General features: G+C 35.2%; 1 pseudogene; it reads right to left on the bottom strand.

Moving 5' to 3' along the window:
- Positions 1-9,257: 9,257 nt before the first annotated feature.
- On the bottom strand, positions 9,258-10,164 carry LOC114694128 (annotated as a pseudogene).
- Between the last annotated feature and the right edge of the window lie 210 nt (positions 10,165-10,374).

Raw genomic sequence — 10,374 nt, forward strand, 5'->3', positions numbered from 1 at the left:
GTTTTAAATAAGTATTTTATATCATGGTCACAACAAGGAACTACCTTAAGAGATGAGGCAGCTCAATATTAAGATACTGTAAGAGTGTCTCTTGGCTGGGGCAGTGCCTCAGGTGACAGGCCCTTAATGTACCTTCCACCATGTCCCGTCATCTCTTCTGTAAATGACAAATATGTTCCCTGGAGTGAGAAATAACCATTGCTTTAAAGGCTAACACCTCCAAAGTGATTTTGCTTTTCCATTCCTCTTACCCTGAAGCACAATCATCCTATTCACATATTTAAGATAGAATTCTGGGTGCTTTCCATTACTTTCTCACATTGGCTTCTGTTTTGAATAACTCCAAAATTTCTTTTCATATCTCATCCTCACTGTCAAATAGGACATAATTTCATGTTTATACTGTGCTACTATTTTGATAATTATGTGATAACTTTACTTTTAGAGCCATTTAACTTCAGAACAAAATTAAGAAGAAAGCACAAAATATCCCTATACATTCCATTTTGCCAAATGCACACTCAGCCTCTTTCTTTATCAACACTCCAGACCAGAGTGTACACATTTATAATTGATAGCTCTTCTCTGACACATCAGTATCATCCCAGGTCTATAATTTACATTAAAATCCTTGCTATTTTGTCCCAGGTTTCCAAAATGGCTGCACAAGTTTGCACTCCCACCAACAGTGAAGGAGTGTTCCCCTTGCTCAGCACCCTCTCCAACACTGGCTGTCATTAGTGTTTGTACATGTAACCAACTGTCTTATTAAATAAGAAACATAGAACCAATGTAAAGAAGAAAGCCAAGAGATCAGAGCTAAGAGCCTTACCCGTCTGCTGTAGCTAGCCTCTTTAGCCAAGAGAGACCTACTTCCTGTGTGTTTGTCTTTATATAGACTTTCTGTCTGCCTTCTCATTGGTTGTAAACCCAACCACATGACCACCTTGTCACTGCCTGTCTGTATAGACCTCCAGGTCTTCTATAGTTGGTATTGAGATTAAAGGCATGTGTCTCCAATGCTAGCTGTATCCTTGACCACACAGAGATCTACCTAGCTCTGCCTACCAAGTGCTGGGATTAAAGGCATGCACCATGAACTCCCAGCTCCGCTATGGCTTACTATTAGCTCTGACCCCCAGGCAACTTAGTTATTAACATACAAATAAAATCACATTTCAGTACACATAAAATATCACCATATCTCCCTTTTTCTATTTTAATAAAAAGAAAAAGGGACAAAGGTTATAACTAACATAAGAAAAACTATATACAAAAGTACAATAACTATATACAATATATACAAGTAATAAATATCTAAACAATGTCTAGTCCATTTGTATTTGACAAATTCAGAGAAAATAATTTTATTATCTATCCTATTTTGGTAAGTCAAAAATGTATCTAATTTACTTTTTATCTTAATTAATCTTTAACTATAACTAACTAATCTTTAACTCCCTCAGAGATCTAAGAAGGAAAATAATATTACCTAATACAAAATAAAAAACAGCAAGTACATATAAGCAACTTCCAAAAAATTGTGAGTTGACAGAAACAGCCAGCTGCCTGGAGAGTCACCTGAGGTTTCTCCACAGTGTTGGGGCATCTTTAGCCTATATACTTAGTGTATCTGACAGACTCATTTGTGAAGTAGGATGTACACAGGTCAACAGTCTAACCTCACATTGGGTAAGAGTAGTCCATGTACCAGAAACACCTGAATTCCACTAGTATCATGTCATGATTTAGGATTTTAAATTTCGGAAATTGTTGATTTTTTTTTTTTTTAAATTTAGCTGTCCATTTTTTTTGGCTGTGTATATGTGGCTTCATCTCAGCATCCCATTCTTCTTCACATCCCTCTATTAAATGCCAGTCTACTATTGAGAGGCGTGGGCTTAGTTATTCTTTAAAAAAAAAACTGTTTTAGCTGTCGTTCCACTGCACATCAGAAGCCATCGGCCCACTGCCTGTTCAGCTGCTTTAGAAGAAAAGGGCACTGTACCTTTTCCGGATTGTGAAGGCCACTTCAGGGATGGTGCCATATTGTCCTGGCCTCAGAAGATGTTTTTTGATAAAGCCATAACCACACTTGTTTTGGCAAGAATCAGTAGTCCTTTGTTTTGTGTCCTGTCTGTCTTGTTTGTCAGCAGTTGATTCAAGGATACTTTGTTTTCCAGTGGCTAACTTTTGTCACAGTGAAAGTTAACTTTATATGTAGTTTCTTTAATGCCCATATTTTCTCTGAAGTAGATTGGTACTGCCAGGAGCCAACATGTCACATAGTCATAACAAAAAGAAAAAGTTTCTAAGTTATCAAAACATTTTAATTGCCATATTCTGTAGATCTCTGAAGGGTTTGAAGATGACCTGTCCGTCTAAAATATATCTGTTCAATCTTGAAAATATACCTAATATGACTACAAGTTTTGTTATAATGTTTAACTACTAACTTCTATATGACCATTTATATCTTAACAAAGTTTAATATATATATATTAATCTTGTAAATTTTGATATAAAATTTATACTTTAAGAAAAGTTGAAAGAATCAGAATAGAATCAAATAGTTGAGATTAGTAATAGAATAGTCCCTTAATTAATTTGTTTTTTTCCTGTCCCATAGCAGAAGATGGCTCTTTTTTTTTTTTGACATGATACAGGGAGTTTGTATTTTTTTAACAACATGTTTGAGTTTAAAGGAGAGAGCCGTTTTCCAACTCCAAAGTCAGCTTTAAATTTTAATTGAATTGGGACTATTAGAAGACCAATAGTGTTAAATCTTTAGAGAAGAGCAGAAACAAACATTTAGGAAGACTTATAAAATTTTTTAGATGATGTACCCATACGCTATTTTACTCTGTTTCCTGGGATAGATGATTTGTCCCTTTTATTTAGTTGTCTTATTTGTCCAGTGTTCTTTAGATTTTTTATCCTTTATTGTCCTAAAAGACAAAAACAAAAACCTTTCCCCAAGACTAATTTTGGGGATTTTTTTTTGGCAAGTTATTATCTGATTAAATGAAAAGGCATGTGTTACTGGTATAAGTTAGTTTAAATTGGATGTTCATGGTGGTTGGTGAGCCATCACCTCTTTTAATTAAGAGGTCTCTCTTGTTCAAATTGAAACTTGATCAATTTTGATGGTAGCAATTTTGATCATAGCCATTCTGACAGTTATAAGATGGTATCTCAGTGACAATTTGATTTGCATTTCCCTGATGACTAAGGATGTTAAGCAATTCCTTAAATGTCTTTCAGCCATTTGAGATTCTTCTATTGAGAATTGTCTGTTTAGCTCTATAGCCTATTTTTTAATTGGATTGTTTGATATTTTGAAATATGTCTATTTTCTTGAATTCTTTATATATTTTGGAGATCAGTCCTCTGTCAGATGTGGGGTTGGTGAAGATCTTTTTCCATTCTGTAGGCTGTTGCTTTATCTTATTGACCTTGTCCTTTGCTCTACAGAAACTTCTGTTTCAGAAGGTCCCATTAATAAATTGATGCTTTCAGTGTCTGTGTTACTGGTGTTGTATTTAGGAAGTGGTTGCCTGTGCCAATGCATTCAAGACTACTTCCTACTTTCTCTTTGATCAAGTTCAGTGTAACTGGATTCATGTTGAGGTCTTTGATCAACTTGGACTTGAGTTTTGTGCAAGGTAAAAGATATGAATCTATTTGTAATCTTCTGCATGTTGACATCCAGTTATGCCAACACCATTTGTTAAAGGTGCTTTCTTTTGTCCATTGTATAGTTTTGGCTTCTTTATCAAGTATTGGGTGTTCATAGTTGTGCAGATTAATGTCAGGGTCTTCAAGTAGATTCCATTGGTCCACATGCCAGTTTTTATGCAAGTACCAAGCTGTTTTTATTACTATAGCTCTATAGTAGAGCTTGAAGTTAGGAATGGTGATACCTCCAGAGGTTGCTTTATTATACAGGATTCTTTTAGCTGTCCTAGGTTTTTTGTTTTTCCATATGAAGTTGAGTATTGTTCTTTCCCAGTCTGTGAGGAATTGTGTTGGGATTTTGATAGGGATTGCGCTGAATCTGTAGATTGCTTTTGGTAAGATTGCCATTTTTACTATGTTAATCCTACCTATCCATGAGCACAGGAGATCTTTCCATTTTTTGATATCTTCTTTGATTTCTTTTTTTCAGAGATTTAAAGTTCTTGTCATACAGGTCTTTCACTTGCTTAGTTAGAGTTGCCCCAAGGTATTTTATGTTATTTATGGCTATTTTAAAGGGTGATGTTTCTCTGATTTCTTTCTCAGACCATTTATCATTTGTATATAGGAAGGCTACTGATTTTTTTTTGAGTTAATCTTGTATAATGACACATTACTGAAGGTGTTTATCATCTATAGGAGTTTCCTGGTAGAATTTTTGGGGTCACTAATGTATACTATATTATCTGCAAATAGTGAAAGTTTGAATTCTTCCTTTCCAATTTCTATCCCCTTGATATCCTCTTGTTGTCTTATTGCTCTAGCTAGAATTTCAAGCACTATATTAAATAAATATGAGGAGAGTTGACAGCCTTGTCTTGTTTCTGATTTTAGTGGAACTGTTTTGAGTTTTCTTCCATTTAGTTTGATGTTGGCTGTTGGCTTGCTGTAAATTGCCTTGGTTATGTTTAGATATATTCCTTGTATTCCAGATCTCTCCAGGAGTTATCATGAATGGATGTTGGATTTTTTCAAAGGCTTTTTCAGCATCTAATGAGATGATCATGTATTTTTTTTCTTTCAGTTTGTTTCTGTAGTGTACTACATTAGCAGATTTTCATATGTTGATCCATCCTTGCTTCTCTGGGATGAAGTCTACTTGGTCATGGTGAGTGTTTTTGCTGTGTTCTTGTATTTGGTTTGCTAATATTTTATTGACTATTTTTGCATCAATGTTCACGAGGGAGAGTGATCTATAATTCTCTTTCACTGTTTCATCTTTTTGTGGTTTGGGTATCAGGGCAACTGTGACCTTATGAAAAGAGTTTGGTAATGTTCGTTCTGTTTCTATTGTGTGGAACACTTTGAAGAGTGTTGGTATTAGCTCTTCTTTGAAAATCTGGTAGAGTTCTGCACTGAAACTATCTGGTCCTTTTTTTTTTTTTTTTTTTTTTTTTTTTTTTTTTTTGGTTGGGAGACTTTTAATGATTGTTTCTATTTCCTTATGGGTTATTGGTCTATTTAACTTGTTTATCTGGTATTGAATTAACTTTGGTATGTGGTATCTATCCAGAAAATTGTCCATTTCTTCTATATTTTCCAGTTTTATGGAGTACAGATTTTAAATTATGACCTGATGATTCTCTAGATTCCTTTGTTGTCTGTTGTTATGTCTCCCTTTTCATTTTTATTTTGTTAATTTGAATGCTCTCTCTCTCTGCCTTTGGTTAGTTTGGCTAAGGGCTTGTCTATCTTGTTGATTTTCTCAAAGAACCAACATGTTTTATTAGTTTGAGAATTTCATGTAACATAGTTTGATCATATTTATCTTTCCTTCACCAACTTTTTCCAGATCCATCCCCCTCCATTCCTAATCTACCCAACTTTGCATTAATTTTTTTTAAACCTATCAAGATCAGTTTGTTCTTCCCAAATATTTTTGGATATGTGACCTTCCACTGGAGCATGGTTGATTTACCATGGGTACACTCCTAGGAAAAAGTTACAATACCTCTTCTAGTAGCTAACAATTGGTGATAGCTCCTTGAGTAGGTTTTGGACTTCATGCCTCCTCATTTTTCTATGCTGGTTTTTAGTCTGGCTTGGTGTTAAGCAGGTCTTGTGCATGCTGTAACAACTGTGGTGACTTCATGTATATAACTTCCCTGTTGTGTTCATAAAACACTCTCCCTGCAGTCATTTACCACCTCTGGCTCTTGCACTTTTCCCAGTCCCTTTATAAAGTATCTTAAACTCTGTGGCATATCTACATTGTCTTTGTTTATTTATAGTTCAACATTTGTATTAATAAAATTCAGACTTTCCTACTTATTTTACAGTCTGTCTGCCTTCTCATTTTTGCAAAAAAATATTGAATGAATGACTACAAATGCTTACATATGCATTATTTTTTACAAATGCTATTTTATCATTCCTCTTCAAATTTATAGTCATAAAATCATTCATAAAACTAATTGTGTATCTTCCCACAGGTATACATTTTGGTAAGTACTCAGTAACCTTTTTCTTCCTTTTCCTGACAATAAGGCTATTTTTCTAAGGATCCATGAGAAGGGTTTGATTCACAACTTCTGGTTTGGTCATAATGGGAATATCTTCTTCCTTTTTTTAGGTAGTGGTGGTTGTACTCTGAAGCTACTGCCTTACCAAGAGTGAACTTTTGTTTCATTTCCCCACATAACATTCAACCTCTAATTCAGGTGGAAACACATATTGTTTCCAACAAAATATTTTAAAATAATTTTGAATGTTCCATGATCTGTGGTTATGGTGAGTTAATGGAAGTCATTGGCCCTCTCTTTTCCTTACTTTTCCTACTGAAACATTTTATGTTCTCAAACTTTAATATTTAGTACACATGTAAACTCACTGTGAACTTCTCAAGTATTATGATTGACACATTCTGAGGATAGAAAGTATTTTTCATTTCTGATGTTGATAGCACTTGATAAATGCACACAATTTCTATTTGTCTTACTATTTTTCCATTTGTCTTTTTATAATTGATCACAATTTTTGAGATAACAATGAACAAAGAACTTAGTATTTCCACTTTACTAGAAGAGAAGTAGAATTAAATCAATTTTCATTTTTATACCACTAAAGGCTAGATTTACAATCAACTTGAGTAACAATAAACACACACACACACACACACACACACACACACACACATCTATACAAACTATTCTCTTATTCTTGGAATTTAACATAATATTCCCAAATTTCTGTACACAAGTATACCCAGTCTTGTTTCTGTTCATTTCTAATTTGGTGCTTTAACTTTCTCCTCCATTCTTGGGCCCTCTAATCCTGCAGTGATCCCAGTGAAATAGACTGCAGGCACATGTGTCAGGTTTGCTCTTATTTTTTTTTTCTTTCTTAAAATAGAGAGTTTGTATCTAATAAAGGGCATTTTTCTCTATGCAACCATAGAACCAGATATGTAGTATACAATGAGTTTCAGAATTTATGTGATTTTGAAAGAAGAATGGAATATATAAATATATGTATATATATATATATATTTGTATTTGTCTTTTCCACTCACAAAACATCTTTGATTTTATTTTTTCCTCCAGAATATTCAGAAGCAAATTTTATGTATATGGTATATTAAAATGATACATTTTCCCCTTTCTACTCTGTAAAGGTATTTTCCCAAACAAATATGGGGAACTTTATAGGATATTTTGTTGACAAAATCTTATATGAGTATATAAGATATTAAAGTTAGTGGTTATATAATGAGGCATTTTATAAAGTGGCATGAGTTTAATGCTCTGATTAATAATTCATCTTTTTGAAAGCAATAGCTAAATTTACTCTTACTTGAAATAAGGTAGCTTATAGCAGCAATAGTCATTCAAAAATAATTAAGAATTGTTATAAACTATTAACTGTATTTTCAATCTATGCTGCCTTTGACCTAACCAAATATTTGAATTATTATATTTTTATTAACAAAATAAACATCATAATAAACCTTAACAAATAACTTTTCTGTTATGTTTTTGTTTTTTAAAATATATTTTGCATATATTTATTGTGTATGAACAACTGTGGAGGACACGGGTGAAATTTAAGGAATGTGTTACCCTCTACCACGTGGGTTCTAGGGATTAAACTCCTATGATCGTTCTTGACAGCTTGCATATTTAGCTGTTCAACCATCTTGTAGGCACACAGTTGCTCTTTTGACTGGTATCAAATATAAATCCATCTGTCCTATCCTTGTGATCTTGGCTTTGACTAATTTTCTGTCTTTTCCTGGAATTTCTCATTTCACTTCTGAGACAATCCTTCTTCCTCATGCTTCATCCTTCAGTTTTACATAAATGAAGTTTTTCTTTTCTCATCTTTCTGCCCAGTCAAATGAAAAAAACTCCTCAAATTTTCCATGACAGTCATTTCTAATAAGCAATGTATATTTCATCTGCTTGATCATTTACCTTTAATTGACTGTTCCAGAAGACACACCCCCTTTCATTCACTGGCATGTCCCATTTTCCAGTCCCACCAACCCTACTAATCTACTCTCTGTGCAATGGTGTCATTGCACAGTGTATAAAGATAGAAATTAAGCATCAAATCCTACAACCTCACAGTCTAATGAAAAAACTTATAAATAAATCAAATGTTAAGGGTTAATATTTATTCCAGGAAAATAAATAATATTGGTGTCCATTAGCCAGAATTTCAAAAGACTAGAACGAAAGCTCTTCTAAGTCATCTTTGGTAAAAGATAGAACATTTGCCAAAATCTTTTAAAGTAACTATATAAAACGAGACATTTTTACCATAATGTTTAAAATCTCCTTGTCATTATAAATGGATACATTGTTGATGTCTGTACACTTCAGTCTTAGAAATATTTGAGAACAATTTGTATAAATGAAGTACTGTGCAGAAGAGAATAATGACTAAGATAGAACCATTATATTTTAAAGTATTTATTAAAAATGCATAATTGTAATTGTCAATTTAATTTATAATTTTTCATTGTACATTTCAATGTGTGTCAAATTTGTTTGATGGTTAACCTCATGGTCAACTTTATTTTTTTTCTTAACAATACATAGGAGATTAGTAAAGTACATCTCTGGGTTCATTTGGGAGTTGTTCAGAAACAACTGGATTAGAACTTGAGTTTCCTGAACAGGGTATGAGCGCCTATAAGGATTCATAATTAAATGTTATCATTGGGAAGTGGATAGATAGGGGTTTGCCTTAGAATAACTATGTTCTGCACTTGGGTACCATGTTCTGCTTTGGTTCCTTCTGCCATTCTCTATTTCTGTTAGTTTTGGTTGCACGACATGAAATACTCTGTTCCACACATTCTCCCAGCCACAACAGACTGATACTTCTGGATATGTGATCCTAAAAACTCATCTTTTATTAAGTTGTTTCTATATTGTATTTTGTCACAACAATTAGAAAAGTAGAAGTAGATAAAAGAACCCACAATGTTACAACACTAACTCTTCTATCTTCTTTTTTTTTTAAATATTGTACTTATATTCATGTAAGAGGAAATTTAGCAGTGTACATTTAACTCAGTTTAGTGGCAAGTTATTAGGCCTTTGCATTTTCCAGCTTGGTAATGCCAACAGCTGAGCCAGAGTACCCTTGTCTTCCGAGTTAACCTGTGTGAAGGCAACAGTCGTGCATGCCTTCCTGTGGACCAGCCAACCCAGGCTGGCCTTTCCCTTGATGATGTATGTATTGGGGGACCTCTGTCTTTCCACATAGGGCAGACAGGAAGACCACCAGCTCAATGGGGTCTTCAGCAATCACCATCAGCTGATCCTTTTGTTCTCCACCAGGGTAGTGACTGTTGACTCTTGCTCCAACAACAGGTGGTCTCTTGGTTGAGATGTCCCTTTTGCCAGCAGTTTTCTTCTCAGTGCAGGTCAACAGCCTTTGCTTCTGCTTTGTCTCTTGTCTGTACCTGTGGGCAAGTTTAAGCAACTGGGTAGCTGTCTGTGGATCCAGGGCCTGAGTGAACTGCTTAATGGCAGGAGGTACTTTGAGCCGCTTATAGATGGCCCCTTGTTGCTCCAGCCTGATTCAGCGGGACCATTTGACCAAGCCTGTGAGATAGCTTTTGGACTGGATGTCCTGCCCAATGCCGAAGTTCTTAGGTCTTTTCTCAATCAAAGGAATAACCACTCTTTTGGCCTTCTGTTTCTTCATGATAGCAGGGGATGAGTCCACCTTCTTCCCCTTGGTCTTCGTTCTTTAGTCATCATGATGGGCTAGAGGAGCGAGCTCTTTGGTCTTCTTAATTGACAAGCACTTCTCATGGCTTCCCTGATTAGGAAAATAATATACACTCAGGTAAATCCCTTTTCTACAGACTACCAACAGTCTCCAAAAGCCCCGCCCCAGGGTTATCCCCAATAGCACCCTCCCAGTACCCCATCAGCATATCACAGCCCACACCTACCTTGGAAGCCCCATGCTCCACCAGAGAACAAACTGACACCCAGGGACCCAGGAAAGCACCCTGCCCATAGATCACCAACACTCCTTCAGTTCCTGCCCTATGCCCAATCCCACCCCTCTGTCCCTTGTCACCATATCTGGGCCTACATATTTAGTGAACCCCCCTGTCCCCTCAGAAGTCATACTGACTGACTGCCAGAACCCTAGATATGCTGGTTGCTAGTG

The sequence above is a fragment of the Peromyscus leucopus genome, chromosome 9 (assembly GCF_004664715.2).
Source record: "Peromyscus leucopus breed LL Stock chromosome 9, UCI_PerLeu_2.1, whole genome shotgun sequence".
Taxonomy (NCBI): Eukaryota; Metazoa; Chordata; class Mammalia; order Rodentia; family Cricetidae; genus Peromyscus; species Peromyscus leucopus.